This window comes from Notamacropus eugenii, chromosome 2, assembly GCF_028372415.1.
Source record: "Notamacropus eugenii isolate mMacEug1 chromosome 2, mMacEug1.pri_v2, whole genome shotgun sequence".
In the NCBI taxonomy this organism is placed as follows: Eukaryota; Metazoa; Chordata; class Mammalia; order Diprotodontia; family Macropodidae; genus Notamacropus; species Notamacropus eugenii.
The window spans coordinates 341716621-341734046 of record NC_092873.1 but is presented as its reverse complement, the minus strand read 5'-3'; the positions used below and the strand labels follow the sequence as shown (position 1 = coordinate 341734046).

The 17426-nt window shown below is 37.7% G+C and overlaps 1 long non-coding RNA gene across 1 annotated transcript; it reads right to left on the bottom strand.

The window, feature by feature from the left end:
* Nucleotides 1-2785: 2785 nt before the first annotated feature.
* LOC140528144 (uncharacterized) lies at nucleotides 2786-16443 on the bottom strand. The gene is made up of 2 exons (XR_011975089.1): nucleotides 13814-16443; nucleotides 2786-7231 (listed from the first exon to the last, which is right to left on the bottom strand). It is a non-coding gene; the product is annotated as an uncharacterized lncRNA (long non-coding RNA).
* Nucleotides 16444-17426: the final 983 nt, after the last annotated feature.

Below are 17426 nucleotides of genomic sequence, written 5' to 3'. Positions count from 1 at the left end.
CTATTTGCTGCAGCTAGGTCCACAACTATAAATCAGGGAATATTTATGTAAGACGACAGTTGACTATAGCCCTGGTTTGAGCTGAGTCCCAAATATTGATTTTAAAACACATACATGTGTGAGCACACAAATTGCAGGGGGATGAGGAAAAGGGAAACTGCAGATTTCTCATATAGAGGAAACATGGGTAGTGGCTCTGAGTAGCTTATTTGAATACTGATCTGGTGGCAGTTTAAGATCTAGAAGGGGAGAGGTGAAAGTGGTATGAACAATACCATGAATAATGATGTTTGGAAGAGTCATTTCCCAAGGAAATGGCTGTTTTTTAAGGAAGAAATCTAAACTTCAACAGTCATGGGTAGAGGGGAGACACAGGAAATGCTGTAAAACACCCATCTATTTTGGTCTAGCAGTTAGGATTCCTGGTTTAGTTTTGAATGGGAACAGATTTAGTGAAGATTTCTCGGGGGTAAGAGACTCCTCCCTAGAGTAAGAAGAGACCTTAGGCCCAGGGTCAGGTTATTTCCACATATGGCTATACAGTGCATTAGGATCAATGATTGGCTATGGTTCACCAACCCCTCAATACCTAATTTGCATATGCAGTCTGGGGCCCTCACTCTGGTCCACTTTATTTGCTTAAGTTCTCAATGCCCAATTTGCATGAGTCGCCAGTGCTTCATTTGCATATGTATGCATAATTTACATATGATGACTTGTATTTTTGCAGGCTTTGTAACGGTTGGGTAGCGGGAAATTTGAACCAGGTTCCAAATGGGATTGGTTAGATTTCGTGCCTAGAATGTAAGAGCGAGCTTCTCAGCCAACGAGAATAATGGTCAGCAGTGAGAGGGAGATTTCCGCGTCAGGGTCTATATAAATTGCCATTCTGCTTCTATAGCCACCTTCCGACTCCAGCTTTTACTGGTGAAGGCAAAGCTCACTTCTCTGAGAACCAGATTTTCTGTTTTTACTTTGAGACACTTCTGAGTAGTCAATTTGAGTGGAGGGGGGGGGATTGTCCCACACAGTTTTCACCCAGGTGGGCTGGGATTCAATTCCTAGTATGGGAATCATATGTTGCAGTCTAGGGATCTTGGGAACCCTGAAATGCAAGGGCAAAGGGCGTGGGTCTGCCTTGAAAGAATCTGATCACTCAAACCTTCTTTCAGTCCAAGTAGTTTAGTAAACCATAGGTTGAGGTGGGTGAGATTTCTAGTGAGTCTGCAGCACTATCTGTTACACCAATACAAGCAGGTCAGATTTTAAGAATTTAAGCAATTTAATGGGATAAAAATGGAAACTTTTATAGAGAAGGGCTGTAGGGAGATCTGCATGGGATTAAGGAGTGGCAAGTAGCCTAGGGTAGGGCCAGGTGCAGACAATGAGGGTCACAAAGGGCAGTTAAAAGAATTATTGCCTGGGATGGTCCAGGTGTCTCAGGTGAATACCAGAGATCTGGATTTAGGAATTTAGGGTTTTGGAGTCTAGACATGGTCTTTTCCTTTGGTCCAGCATGAATCCCATCCCTCATCACATCCAATTGATAGAAATGACAAAAAGAAAAATGACAGTTGTTGGATGGGTGGAGTTATGAATTGGTAAACCCATTCTTGAAAGAAATTTGGAACTACACCCCAAAAGTCACTACATTGTCCATGTCTTTTGACCTATGATGCTACTACTAGGCCTATACCCAAAAAAGATCAAAGAAAGAGGAACAGAATCTATACATAGCATATCTGTATCTATATACATATATATGTAAAAGTTAATATAATGAAAAAAATTCTTAATATCAATTGTAATATTACTTGCCACTCTGTCTTAATGATCACAGTAATGTCAGAATTCCAGTAATGTCCTTGCTTTGCTGCCACTCTCAATTAGGTTGAGCTGAGCCACACCCTAAGTCCCCACCCTGAGACCTGGCAAAGCCAGCTTGATTCAGATTAGCTTTTGATGTCCTTATTCCCTACCATTCGGATTCTTGGCATGAAGAACAAAACAGCCATCATGAAGTCATTTTCCTTCCTCTCAGGCCGAGAGTGACTGGCTTCTTGTAACTAGGCCTTGCTACCTAATGTGATCCTCCACCCCCTTTTTTCCTAAAAGCATAAGAAGTTTTCCTTCAGGTCTCCTGATAGGACATCCCCCAGGTGGCAGGTTTGCTACTGTGTTATCTTGATTAAAGATGCCTTGTTCCTCTATTTACAAGTTTGATTTATTTCAGGACTTGTCTCTGTCTCTGTCTCTTTCTCCATATATTTGTAAATTGCTCTTTTTGTTGTAGCAAGGAACTTGAAACAAAGGGGGTGCCTTATCATTTGGGAAATGGCCAAACAAATTGTGGTATATGAGTGTAATGGAATATTACATTGTACTATAAGAAATAATGAGGAGGATGGTTTCAGAGAAACCTTGGAAGATTTGTCTGAACTGATGTAGAATGAAGTGAGCAGAACCAGGAGAACAATTTATATAATAACAACATTTGTTATGAAAACAATTTTGAAAGATTTAAGAATTATTGCAATGACCAATCACAACTCCAGAGGACCAATGAGGAAGCATGTTTCTCATGGCCTAGCAGAGAGGGGATGAACTTTAAGTACAGAAGGAGACATACATTTTTGGAAATGGTCAATGTATGGATTTGTTTTGCCTAATTATTATTTGCTACAAAAGTTTTATTTTTTCTTTTTTCAATGTAGAAAGAGAGACTTGGGTGGAGGAAATACACAGAAGGAAACATTAGGAAGATTGGAATGAAACAGAGACAAACTTTGAAAGTAGCATATGGATTTTATTATATACTTTTCAAAAAAGCAAGCTGTATGTTATAGAGATTCACAATTTTGTGCAAAATCATCTTTTTTGGTTATATTTTGTATATGGAAATGCTCCTTTTTTGAAAGGTGTTTGCTAACTGCCCAATTAAAATTAAATTAAATTAAAAAAAAAAAGAATGGTGACTGATCTTTTCTGATTATACCCTATTTTCCTACTTCTTTGGAAAGGACTGCCTTGACCAGGTCAACTGCATATTTGTCATACCCCTTGGATTTTGTGAGGGCTTGTTGGTTATTGATTTGGCTCTTTTGGACCCACACATAACAGAATTACAGAATATTAGGCCCAATATAATTATGTATATATGTAGGGGAACCTCTAGCAGCTCCAAAGGAAAAATAACAGTCTTCAATTAAGGAATGACATGAGGTATCCCCAACAGTGTGAAAAGGCAAACCAAGGCAGATATAGTATGTGGTTGACGTGAAAACTTGGTTAAAGAAAAGGCAATGGGCTAAAGGCATGCATTTTATGATTTAATTAATTAAACAATTTCATATTAAAGAAAATGGTAACATAATTCATTATGGAGTCAGAAAAATATTCTGACTACCCAGTACAGAAATCTTCTGGCTTAAATACATTTTACCGTGAGAAAGGAGCTCTCTTAGTTGCACAAATCATAAATTTAGTAAGACAAGACAATTAACAAAATAGCGTCAATTGAGTGTCATGATCCCAAGCTGTGTGAATCTTCTTTCTGTAGCATATTTCTCTGTGACATAAGATAAGGAGAAAATCCCATCACTCATATGGCAGGCCTCCTGCTGACACAGGAAAGGATACCTTTAACAAAGTTTCAATTGAAATTACAACCCAGGACATCTGTGTTTTTCCTTATCACTAAGATGCCAGGGGAAGGGTTTGGTAAGGAAGTTCCATTTGCTTTCTGCCACCGAAAGGCATTCTCTGAGTTTACTTAAGATAACAAAAGAGACTATTAGGTCCAGACTCTTCTTAATTCAAGCTTTGGCCCTTATTAAAGTTCAAAATTTATATTAAATATTATCAACCATTAATACAAGAACAGTCCTAACATTCAAAACAAGGTGGTGGAATGAAATTTGGAGTTGTAGATTCTATCTAAAGTACAAGGAAAGAGTTGTTCATCTTTAGATATTCTAATAAGCAGGCACCCACATCCTTGTTGAGTGAAGTGTTAATCAACATTCCCAAGACTCTCTTTCTAATTTGTTTGTTTTCCTGCCTTCTCCAGCAAATACAAGACTTTTGGCATATTACATATTTTCTTGTGGCAACAGAAGTTAGATTCATCTCTTACAAGGGTAACTCAAATATTTATCCTCCACCCATTCCATTCACAATCTTAAGGGAAGTTTGTTGTTATTGTTCAGTTGTTTCAGTTGTGTCCAGCTCTTTGTGACCCCATTTGCAGTTTTCTTGGCAAAGATACTGCAGTGGTTTGCCATTTCCTTCTCCAGCTTGTTTTGTAGATGAGGAAACTAAGGCAAATAGAATTAAGTGACTTGCTCAGAGTCACACAGCTAGTAGGTGTCTAAGGCCAGATTTTAACACAGGAAGATGAGTCTTCCTGACTTCAGGCCTAGCACTCTATCTGCTGTGCCACCTAGCTGCCCCCCTAAGGGAAATACAGTTCTTCCTTCCACATTGCAGGAATGAGGGAAGCTGCACACCTGTAATCTGGAAAACCTGCATAAAAATTTTGGCCCTCCCTTTGTACCAGAGAAGTCAGTTATTATGGTATTAAAAGATAAAATGTGTTAATATTATATAATACTATACATATATTTTATGCATTTTTAAATTTCTCAACTTTTTCTGTGTCATCTGCTGGACTTTGTGTGTTGTCTGGCTTCCACAAAACTTCCCCCCAAATTCCCATTTAATTTCTTATTCCAACCCATGATATATCTAAACCCCAGTGGGGAAAGTTGTGATATAGAAGGGTTAACTTGTATATGGTTTATAGCCCCAGAAACAATACTTGAATGATGATCTGTCTTTCTCACTGGGATTTGCTCTCTGAACTATGGCATATTTGAGTTTAAACTTATGCTCCGAGCCAAAAGGGTTCCGTGATCAGTTTTATACAGTTGGCCCTAGTCCTATAACTGTAGGTAGTAATAATCAGCCTGTTGAGGGCTACTGGCCTTGAAGAATTTGGGATTGTTTAAAAACTGCTGAGGGAAGTACTTGGACTTTTAAATATGGCATTTGGGAGGCCATTGGTAACTGCCATAGAGTCCTTGTTGGGAAGTCAAACAAAATGTCATGATTAGTCTTCCCCTGTATCCCAGATAACTTTCTGGTATGGACTTTATAAATACTGAGAATCCTTATACAAATTCCTGTCTGTATTAATGATTTGGGTCCCTGAGCAAACTTCCATTTTCCCCTCAGAGCTCTAAGGGTACCCCTGAGGGCATGAGGGTATCTTTGTCTAATACCATCATCTCAAGCCTTCATTCCAGTGTCTTCTCCCAAACATTAGTGCCCCAGTATCATTTAACCAATTAGCATCAACTAGCTCTCACAAAAGAAGGTATAAAAATAACAAAAGTACAGATATTTTCCCCCAATATTCTCCTTTAAACAACCTCAGCCCCTGGGGAGAGTGGGTCCAAAGTTAAAGTCTTTTCTATATACATATAGTATAACATCTGCCCCCACCAAGTTCACTTCCAAATGCAACATAACCATGAAGGAGTCATTCTTGGTCCTTCCTAGCTGCCTTGAGTCACTTCTACTCTGGATCCAGCAGGTCCCTTGGGATTTCACTTCTTACTGGGTTCAACTATCTGTAAACTCTAGTATAAACTTCAGCTCCTAGACCTCTTGCAGTTAATTCTCCCAAACTTTTGAATTCATAAGGTCTAGGGTTGCAGGTTACTCTGTTCTTAGCCAAAGAGCAAGAAAAAGCAAATTAATCAGAAGAAAAATACAAAGAGGCAAAGAACAAGGACTCACATTCAAGGTCGTGTGTGGGTACAGGGGTTCTCTCTCCACCAGAGACTTATAACATGTCCCATAGGAAAAAGAGGAAATGCTTTGGTGGGTGAGTTCCTTTTGTAAATATTCCAACTTATGGCTCAGCAGCTAATTGAAAAGCTTCTCTTCTTTGTATGGCAAGCAGCCTGGAAACAATCCCAGCACACAGTGGTGTGCTGGAGCCAGCTTGAACCAGCTCACAAGAGCCCATTGTTAAATTTTCAGTGTGAGCATTTAAGCCTCAGAAATGGAAATTGGCAAATGCCATGAATCAGGGCTTGATTTGTTGTTTTCTTGGGAAACACTTTCATAAGAACATAATGGAGAAAATGTTAATAATGCAGATTAAACCTATAAGTGTCTCCTGCATGCATTCATCATCCTCAACCCCCAGCTAGTTGTTAAACATTTACCTGCACATACGTGCTTTGAAGTCCACATAGGAAATTACATCAGTAGAGCTGTGTGAATGGCTCATTAGGACTGTGTTCACTCTCCAATTATACTAGAATTGTGGGTAAGGCCAAATGTGCCAGATGTATTCCAGTTATAGAGAGGTCTGCTTTAATTTAAAAGGAGAGATAATTTCTGTTTTTCTCATGTAACATATACCTCTTTCTTTTTCTCTCTCTGACCAACTTCCTCCTTCCCTCTCTCCTTCTCTGTCTCTATCTCTCCCTCTCTCCTGCTCCAGCAAGGGGTGCAGAGGGCAGAGGTCCAGTTCCCAGGTTCCTCCCCCTATCTTGGCAGAAATGGGCATACCTTGAGTAATGAGGATGAACCTCATATATAGAGAGGGGCTCATGCTTGATGAAGTCTATTATGTGGCTTGCAGGGAGGCAGAATAGGCATCTCTAGCCTCTTCTCCCTCTCACTGTTCTCCAAAGGAAGCTGACATTCCTACTAGGAGGAGAAGCAGGAAGTTGGGACTGGAGGTCACTCTGCTCTCCTTAGAGAGATGGGATATGGGGCTAGTATTTTATCTATCTATGTTTGGGTTTGAGTTTTCCTCTGTGTCCTTTCTCATTATTGGGAGGGGAGGGGGAAGGAGAACTCCAAACTCTATATCCAAGACTTCCCCCCTTTCCCACCAAATACCAGTTTCACAATGAACACACAGAAAGTCATTTATCCAAATCATAACAAAACAGAAATCAAAGGAGATATACATAGGAGAACATATACCAAACATTACAGAGTGAAAGAGCTCTCACACTGAGAGTAAGATTACTCAGCTCAACCAAGAGAATGTCCTATATCTTACCAAAGGAGAAACTCCCTGATGTCTGTAGAGTAGCAAGCTGGAGATAGGGACATGATGGAGATTGCCAGTTCCTCTCATGCCTTCCCAGATTTTTCTTTCAGCAAACTGAAGTGGTCTTTGCCTTTTCTGTCTTCTGTCTTGAAGCTGGAAGTCAAAAGCACTGTTATAACTCAACTCAAAACTTGATACATCCCAAAGGGGATTGGTTTTGGAGTCCCTAATAGGAATTGACTGAAAAGTGAAGCTTTCCTAACTTCCCCTAATTCTGACCTTGACTTTCATGCAGGACAGTACATTCATCTCCATTGATAATGTACCAAAATGAAAATTAACAGTAAAATAGGCACAAAAAGATACTGAAGAAAATAACACCTTAAAGAATAGAATTAGCTAAATGATAAATGAGGTACAAAACCTCACTGAAGAAAAAACTCCTTAAAAATCAGAATTACTCAAGGAGAAACTAATGATTTCATGAGATTTCAAGAAATAATAAAATAAAGTCAAAAGAATGGGGAGGGGGGGAGAGAAAATATGAAATATCTCATTGGAAAAAACAAGTGACCTGGCAAATAGATTGAGGAGAGATAGTTTTGAAATTATTGGACTACCTCAAAATGATGATCAAAAAAAGAACCTAGAAATCATATTTTCAAGAAATTATATAAGAAAACTGCCCCAATCACTTAGGATGAAATAGAAAAGAATCCATTGATCACCTCCTGAAAGAGATCCCAAAATGAGAACTCCCAGGAATATTGTAGTCAAATTCCAGAGTTCCCAGGTCAAGGAAAAAAATATTGCAAGCAGCCATAAAGAAAGAATTTAAATACTTGGAGTCACAGTCAGGATAACATGAGATTTAGCAGCTACCACAATAAAGGAGTGGAGAGCCTGGAATATGATATTCCAGAAAGCAAATGATCTTGGATTACAGTCACAAATAACCTTCACAGCAAAATTGAGTATAATCCTTCAAGGGAAAAAAAGGATATTAAATAATAATTATAATAAACAATATAGTAATAATTAAAATTTAAAAATAATAATTGACAATAAACAATATTTAATGAACTAGAGATCTTTCTAGCATTCTTGATGAAAAGAAAATAGCTAAAGAGAAAATTTGATTTTTGAATATACGACTCAAGGGAAGCATAAAAAAGTAAACAAGAAAGGAAAATCATAAGGGATTTAATAAGGTTAAACTATTTACATTCCATGTGGGAAGATATTACATGTAACTCCAAATAACTTTATCATAATTAGGGAAGTTGGGACAATACATAGCTAGAAGACATAGATGCGAGTTGATTATGTTGGGATCATCTTTTAAAAAATGGAGGGGTGAGAAAGAGGGATTCATTGGGAAATGGGGAAAGGAGAAGAAGAATGGGAAAAATTATCTCACACAAAAGAGGCACACAAGGAAGAGTTTTTACAGTGGAGGGGGACATTGGGATAGGGGACAGGCAATACTTGAACTTCACTCTCATTTGGACTGGTTCAAAGAGGGAAGAATATATATACATCCTCAGATGGGTATAGAAATTTCTCTTACTCAATAGGAAAGTAGGAGGGGAAAGGGTGAGAGAAAGGGGGGGTGATAATAGGCTTTGTGGATTAAAGGAGGCAGCAGTCAGAAGTAAAATAGAATTTTGAGGAGGGATGGGGTAAAAAAAAAAGAGAGAAGGATAAACAAAAAAAATAGGGTGGAAGGAAATACATCATAATCATAACTGTGAGTGTGAATGGTATGTACTCACCTATAAATTGGAAGCAGATAGGAGAATAGATTAAAAACCAGCATCTAACAATATGTTATTTACAAGAAATACATTTGAAGCAGTAAGGCACAGGGGTCAGAGAAAAATCTGGTATGTTTCAGCTGAAGCAAGAAAGGCAGAAATAGCAATCATGGTCTCAAATAAAACAAAATCAAAATTAGACCTAATTAAAAGAGATAACCAGGGAAACTACACTTCACTGGAAAAAAAATTCCTACTAAATGCATACTAAACATATATGCCACAAATGGCATAGCATACAGATTCCAGGGAAGTTAAATAAGTTAAATGAGTTATAGGAGGAAATAGATAGCAAAACTAGACTAGTGAGGGACCTAAATTTACCTCTCTCAGAACTAGATAAATCTATCCAGAATGGGAATAGAAAGGAATATACCTTTTTCTCAGCTATGCATGGCACCTTCACAAAAAAATGACCATTTTCCAAACAAACTTTACAAACAAATACAGAAAAGCAGAAATACTAAAATGTACTCTTTTCAAACCATAAAACAATAAAAATTACAATCAATAATGGCCCTTGGAAGCACAGATTAAATATTAAGTGGAAATTAAATAATGTAATCCTAGAGAATGAGAGGGTCAAAGAATAAGTCATTAAAAAGTCGATAATTTCATTAAAGACAATGACATGCCAAAAATTGTGGAATGCAACCAAATCAGTGCTTAGGAGAAAATGTATATCTCTAAACGATTACATTAATAAAAGAGAGAAAGAGAAGATCAATGAATTGGGTGTGCAAATAAAAAACTAGAAAAAGAATAAATTTAAATTCTCCAATCAAATACCAAAATAGAAATCCTGTCAAATTCAAATTAATAAAATTGAATTAGCTCATTGGACTAATAAATAAAACTAGAAGCTGATTTTATGAGAGAACCAACAAAATAGATAAACTATTGGTTAATTTGATTAAAAGAAAAAAGAAAAACATGATCAGTAACAAAAATGAAAAAAGTGGATGAAACACCAAAAGAGATATCTTAAATCTAATATCAGGAGTTATTTTTCCCAATTATATGGCAACAAAGCTGACCATCTAGGTGAAATGGATAAATATTGCAAATATATAAATTGTCCTGATAAAAAGAAGAAAAAGGATACTTAAATAACTCTTATCTTAAAGAAATTGAACAGACCATAAATGAGATTCCCTAAGAAAAAAATACCCAGGATCAGACAGATTTACAAGTGAATTCTACCAAACATTTAAAGAACAACTAATTCTAATACTATATAAGGTATAATTGAAAAATTAGGTAAAGGAGTCCTATCAATTTGCTTTTATGACAAAAATATGGTTTTGATACCTATTCCAGGGACAGCAAAAACAGGGAAAGAAAACTATAGACCAATTTCCCTAAAGAGTATTGATGCAGAAATGTAAATAATCTTTTAAATACTTAAAAAAAATTTTAAGTAATAAAAATAGAATAAAACAAATTATCAAGGAGACTACAGCAATATATCACAAAAATATATTGACACTATGAGCAGATGGTATTTATACAGGAAATGAAGGGCTAGTTCAATATTAGAAAAACTATCAGCATAACTGACCATATCAATAACAGAAACAACAAAAATTGTATGATTATATCAACTGAAGCAAGAAAAAAGTTTTGACAAAATACAACACCCATTTCTATTTAAAAAAACACCAGAAAGTATTGGAATAAATGGAGTTTTTCTTAAAATGATATGTACTATGTATCTGAAACCAAGAGCATGCATTATCTGAAATGGGGATAAACTACAAGCTTTCCCAACAAGATCAGAGATGAAGCAAGGATGTCCATTATCACCACTATTATTCAATACTATACTAGAAATGCTAGCTATAGCAATAACAGAAGAAAAAGAAATTGAAGGAACAAGAATAGACAACAAGGAAATAAAACTATCAATCTTTGCAGATGACATGATGGTATATTTAGAGAATTCTAGAGAATCAACTAAAAAATTAGTTGAAACAATTAACTTTAGCAAAAGTGCAGGATATAAAATAAATCCACATAAATCACCAGCATTTCTATATATTATCAAGAAAACCAGCACGAAGAGATATAAAGAGAAATTTCATTTAAAATAATTGCAAACAGTGTAAAATACTTGGGAATCTACCTGCTAAGACACATCCAGGAACTATATGAACACAATTACAGAACACGTTTAATGCAAATAAAGACAGATCTAAACAACTACAGAAATCTTAATTGCTTGTGGGTAGGCTGAGTAATATAATAAAAATAAAAATTCTACCCAAATTGATTTACTTATTAGGTACCATACAAATCAAATTATCAAAGAATTATTTTATAGAGCTGGGAGAAATAATAATAAATTTTATCTGGAAGAACAAAAGGCCAGAAATATCAAGGGAATAAATGAAAAAGAAAATTGTGAGGGAAGATGGCCTACCAGTACCTTATTTCAATCTATGTTACAAAGTAGCAACCATCAAAACAATCTGGTACTGGTTAAGAGCGTGGGAATGATTAGGTACATAATATATAATATTAAATGACCACAGTAATCTGGTGTTTTATAAACCCAAAGATCCAAGTTTGGGGGGCAAGAACTCACTATCTGACAAAAATTGTTGGGAAAACTGGAAATCTACCTAGTAGAAAGTAGGGATGCCAATCAACTGGGGAATGAATGGCTGATCAAGTTGTGGGATATGATTGTGATGGAATACTACTGTGCTATAAGAAATGATAAAGGGGATGGTTTCAGCAAAATTTGGGAAGATTTATGTGAAATGATAGCAAGTAAAGTGAACAGAACCAGGAGAAATATTATACACAGTAAAAACAATATTGTAATGATGATCAACTGTGAGAAACTCTGATCCTCTGATCAATACAATGATCCAAGACAATTCCAAAGGACTCATGATGAAAAATGCTATCCATCTCCAGAGAGAACTAAAGAATTCTGAGTGCAGATTGAAGCAAATTTTTTTCACTTTATTTTTATCTTTTTTTTTTTGCAGTGTGACAAATATAGAAAAAATTTTTGCATGACTTCATAAGTTAAAAAAAATAAACATAGAGGCAGGGAAACTATGTCTAAATGATTCAATAGCGCATCCTTGCTGAGTATATTTTCCTTGTTCTGAATATCCTTCCCTTGCTATGACTAAGGTTTATGACTAAAGCTTTAGCTTTTGTTAGCTATCAGATTTTGTATGAATGTCTTATTTAATTCCAGTTTTGAATCTGAATTACCTGGCTTACTTCACCCTCTGCTTAATAAACCCCAATGACTGTCTACAATATCTAGAAATTAATATTCATTCTGTTTGCCATCTAAAGCTCTTTATAACGTGGCCCCTCCTTATCTTTCCAATCCTCTTATACGTGATTCTTCTTCATATACTCTATAACCCACTTGTGCTAGTCCACTTGTTTCTTACCATGACACTCCACATCAAATCTCCATGCCTTTGAACCAGCTGTCACTCAAGCCTGGAATGCTTTCTTTCCTAGCTTCTGTCTCTTAAAATTCCATTGGTTCCTTTTCAGACTCACCTTAAGTGCCCATCTCCTTTAGCAGTCCATTCCTATCCTCCAAATGCCTGGGCCTCCCCCTTTAAAACTACTTTCCATCTATTCTTTGTACATCTTTTGTGTTTTTTTGTACACATTGTCTCCTGAATTAGAATATAAGTTCTTTGAAAGCAGGGACTGTTTTTGTGTCTTTGTTTCTCCAGTGCTTAGTAGTACGTAGAACATAGTGAGTACTTATGATTCTTTGATTGATTGAGAGTCCTAGTTGTACATGGAGGCCATGTGGATAGTTTACCCTCCACCACTGGCGATGCCATTGCAGCCCAAGTGAGGCTGAGGAAGAGGAAGAGCTAGGACTGATCCTGGAATTATGATAGCCAACGATGTTGTTGTTTAGTCATTTCAGTTGTGTCCAACTTTTTGTGACCCCATTTGGGGTTTTCTTGGCCAAGACACTAGAATAGTTTGCCATTTCCTTCTCCAGCTCATTTTACAAATGAGGAAACTGAGGCCAAGTTAGATGATTTGCCCAAGGTCACACAACTAGTGAGTGTCTAAGACCAGATTTTAACTCAGGAAAATGATTCTTCCTGACTCTAGGCCTGGCACTCTATCCACTGTGCCACTGAGCTGTGCCAGGCAGCAAGGAACCAAAGCCAAGGACGGCAGAAGAGAAGTCAGGACTATACTGACAATGGATGAGATTGTTAGCTATTGTGAAACTCCCCAGCCTGGGGAGATAGAGCAGGAGGTGGTATGAATCTCTAGAACTTTTCTGTTTGTCTAAGTTCTTAGCGAACTAATATTGTTCAGTTCAAACCGCTGGTCCCTTTCCTATTTCTTCTATTGCCTTTGAACAGAGAGCAGAGGGAAGGAAGTTCAGAAGGAAGATGATACACAATAAACAATTTCCTTACTGTGCTTCAGTAAATCACATGGTCACAGTGAATTGTTTAGAGCCTATGAATGAATATGAAGGAGAGGCTCTAAATTTGGGGATGGGATTTGAGCAGGCTGAAATTTTCTTATTATGGAAACTTTTGAGTATGTCTCAGTTTATCCTCATGGATCAGGAGTGAGCTCTGGGAAAGAATTGGCATGATTTACTATTGGAGGGTGAATAACTCAATCATGTTTATAATCAGCCAACACCCAGAACTTCCTGGCATTTGACCATCATATAGGTGGCACTATGAACTGAGTGCCAGGCTGGAGTCAGGAAGAATCATCTTACTGAATTCAAATTTGACCTCAGACACTTCCACCCCCACCCCCCAGAAGGCTATATTTAAACATGAAGATATACACACACACACACACACACACACACACACACACACATACACATATGTATGCATGTACATGTATATATACATATATACACACACACAGATGATCTTACTATGTGTATTTCTTCTTATCCTGTTGCTCTGAAGGTGGATAGCAATTTCCTTCGTAAGTCCAAGTCTTTCCATGTTTTTCTAAATCAAATAGTTCATCATTCCCTGCACCACAGCAAGATTCCTTTCTGGATTCAAACAACATCTTCCTTCCTAGGATCTTTGAAGTTAATTGGGTGTTTATAATAGACAGAATAACTTGGTTGCTCAAAGTTGTTCTTAAAATAGTACTGCTGTTGTTGTATACAACGTTCTTTTGGTTCGGCGCATTTTGATCTTGGAGATCTTTGTATTTTCTGTTATCTTCTAATCAGTATAACTTCTCATTTGTTTGCTGTTTGCTTTAATAAATGAGTCTACTCACTATTCACTATTTGCAATGGTTTTTTTTGTAACCAGTGTTTGGTGGGAAGGAGTTAAGTACACATAGGAGAAAAAAAACACGTTGCGCTCTGGGAAGAATCCTGAAGGATCACGGAAGAAAAGCAGAGAAGAGTACTTAGCCACAAGCAATAGACAATAATTCAAACTTTAAACAACTTTAAATCCCCACCTAGAAGTTAAAACCACAAGAGGGTCTGGCTTTGTGTATACAATGATCAGTATAGTATACTGATGTTCAAACAAATCCTTAATAAAAGTTTTTGTTGAATATCTGAGACCAAAATGAGAAGCCTAACTCAATTTTCTTTGCATTTCATCTTCTCTATTGGATTGTAAGCATCTTGAGGGTACAAACTGTCTTTTGCCTCTTTTTGTATTCTCAGTGGTTAGTACGGTACTTACTATTTTATTTTTTATTTTAGTTTATTATATTAATTTATTGATTGACTGATGTACGGATGCATAGTATAAGCATACAAAAATGAAATCAGAAAACATTTCCCGGTTCCTTTACTTTGTTATTTTAAGGAAACTACTGGATTTTCAGGGACCTTCATCTTCTCATTTGTAACATGAAAGTAATAATACTTGTCCTGGCTAACTCACTAGGCTATGGTCAGGATCAATTAAGATAATGAAAGAGAAAACTTGGTAAACCCATACTGCAACAAAGAAAAATGTTATTATTTCCCTCACCTACCAGTATTCAGTTGGAAAACAAGGACCAGTCGATAATAATGGGATTAGTAATTCCTGATATTTATACAGGACTTTAAAGTTTGCCTCTCTTCTCTGTAAGTACCTGGGGCCTAGAATACCACCTACTTCCTTTTTGCCCTGAATCAGTCAGGTCCAGGGATAACTTACTCATCTGCCCTTCTGACTCCTTGGCCCATCCCTTTCTATCTTCTTACTTGGGAAATAATGACCAAAACAATATTACTATTGTTACTATGTAGGTATGACAGTCCATCATCCCATTTATTACCAGGAGTGTGCTGGAACCAGCTCCAACTGAGTCATGAAACCTCTCCCAAAGCTCGCTGGAATGGGACTCTCTCCTTATTCATGAAGATGAAGGCCCTGCCTGCAGTGAGGGGAGGGGTGGAATTGATGAGGAAAGAGAACTTTAGTTCTCAGCCATTTTCTTGGAGAGTTGGCTCTGTTACATACATAGATGGTCATCAATGTAACCCTCTGTCTGAAGATCTCCATCACTTTTTGAGGTATCTGATTTTTCATGACCCCATTTGTGGTTTTCTTGGCCAAGGACTGGTTTGTCATTTCCTTCTCCAGCTCATTTTATAGATGAAGAAAGTGAGGCAAACAAAAAAGGGTTAAGTGTCTGAGGTTAGATTTGAACTCAGGAACATGAGCCTTCTTGACTCCAGGTCCAGCACTCTGTGCACTATGGCACCCCTTAGCTGCCTATACCATTCTTGGACAGCTTTAATTGTTAGGAAGCTTTTTTGATATCTAGCCTAAATGTCAGTGCCGTTATTTGATTAGCTAGTTAGCATTTATTAAGTGCTTACCATGTTCCAGACACTGCTAAGCGCTAGAAATACCAAAAAAAGGGCAAAGCCAAGCTTTGTCTTCAAGGGCTTCATAATCTAATCATTCCTTTGTCTCTATCCCACTCTACCCTTTCCATTGTACCCTCTGGAATCCCCATGATGTGGTTTGGAACCCCCATTCAGCTGATTAACTGCCTTCATATTGTTACTGTTGTGTTTGTCTTTTGTTCTCCAAGAGGACCATGACATCAGGGAAATGATGACAAGACTTGCAGTTGACTTTGATTTCAGTGAGGGAGGGCTGTGCAAGGTCATCAGCTTCATTTTCTCCTCCTGAGTCATCTGAGTCCTGTGAACAGATATTCATCAAGATGACTGGAGATAGCCCAGGATACAATGGGAGACCCTTGCCCTTTCAGGCTAAGGCCTTTTCAGGTACTCACTTAAAGTGAGGTGATGCCCATTCAGTGAATAGGCCTCTTTAAGAAGTGAGTTAAGGGTTGGCCCCTTTAATTAAAAAAAATTAAACAAACAAAAAAATCAAGCTAGGAGGGGAAGGCCCTCAGGGTTTCTGTTCCAAAGAAACAGTTACCATTGATATTCACTCTAAATTCACTCAAAGCCAGGAGGATCCAATATACAGCCATTAAGTGGAGCTTGACCAGGCTTGACTAGGGATCCACTGTGGTCAAATGTATGAGCTTCAGAGTGAACTGGAGGGATATATTAGATTTGTGACACTCCCCCTCCCCCCCATAGCTCATCCTTTTCCTCTCCCTCCCCTTGATAACCAGAAGTTGCCCAGTTAACTTGGGGTTTCTTTCCTTCCTTCCTTCCTTCCTTCCTTCCTTCCTTCCTTCCTTCCTTCCTTCCTTCCTTCCTTCCTTCCTTCCTTCCTTCCTTCCTTCCTTCCTCCCTTCCTTCCTTCCTCCAAGCTACACTTAATGCCTGTATTTTGGGCCTTCCTGGCTTTGAGTGGATTTAGAGTGAATGTCAATGATAACTGTAACTGTTTGCCTTTAGAACAGCAACCCTGAGGGTCTTCCCCTCCCAGATTGATTTTTTTTTTTTGGAATTCAAGGGGCCGTCCCTTGATTACTTCTTAAAGAGATGAGGACTATTCACTGAAGGGGAGTCATCTCACTTTAAGTGCGTACCTGAAAAAGCCTTACTCTAAAAGGGCGAAGTTCTCCCATTGCATCCTGAGTCATCTCCAGTCATCCTGATGAATATCTGGTCACTGGATCCAGATGGCTCAGGAGGAGAAAGTGAGGCTGGTAACCTTGCACAGCCCTCCCTCACTCAAATCAAAGTCAACTCCAAGTCATGTCATCATCGAAAATGAAGGGCAACAATCTATACACACATATATAGTCTAGCCTCACCCCCTAGCACAGTGCATGGCAGGTGGTATGAGCTTAGTAGATGCTTGTTAAATTAAAATTAAATTAAATTAAATTAAATCAGGATAGAATCTTTGGCCAACAGCACCATCCATAAGATCAGGAGAGTTCCAGCAGGTGAGATGGCAAAGCTACCTACTTAAGTGTGGACTGAGTGCCCTCTGGTGAGCACTGGGAGGTATTTAAGCCACTAGGAAAGCTTGTGCATTTACAGTATCCACTGATTGGTGACTATATTCCCTACCGACATCCCTATAAGCAATGGATAGAGGAATGGGCCTAGAGTCTGAAAGACTTGAATTCAAATTCAT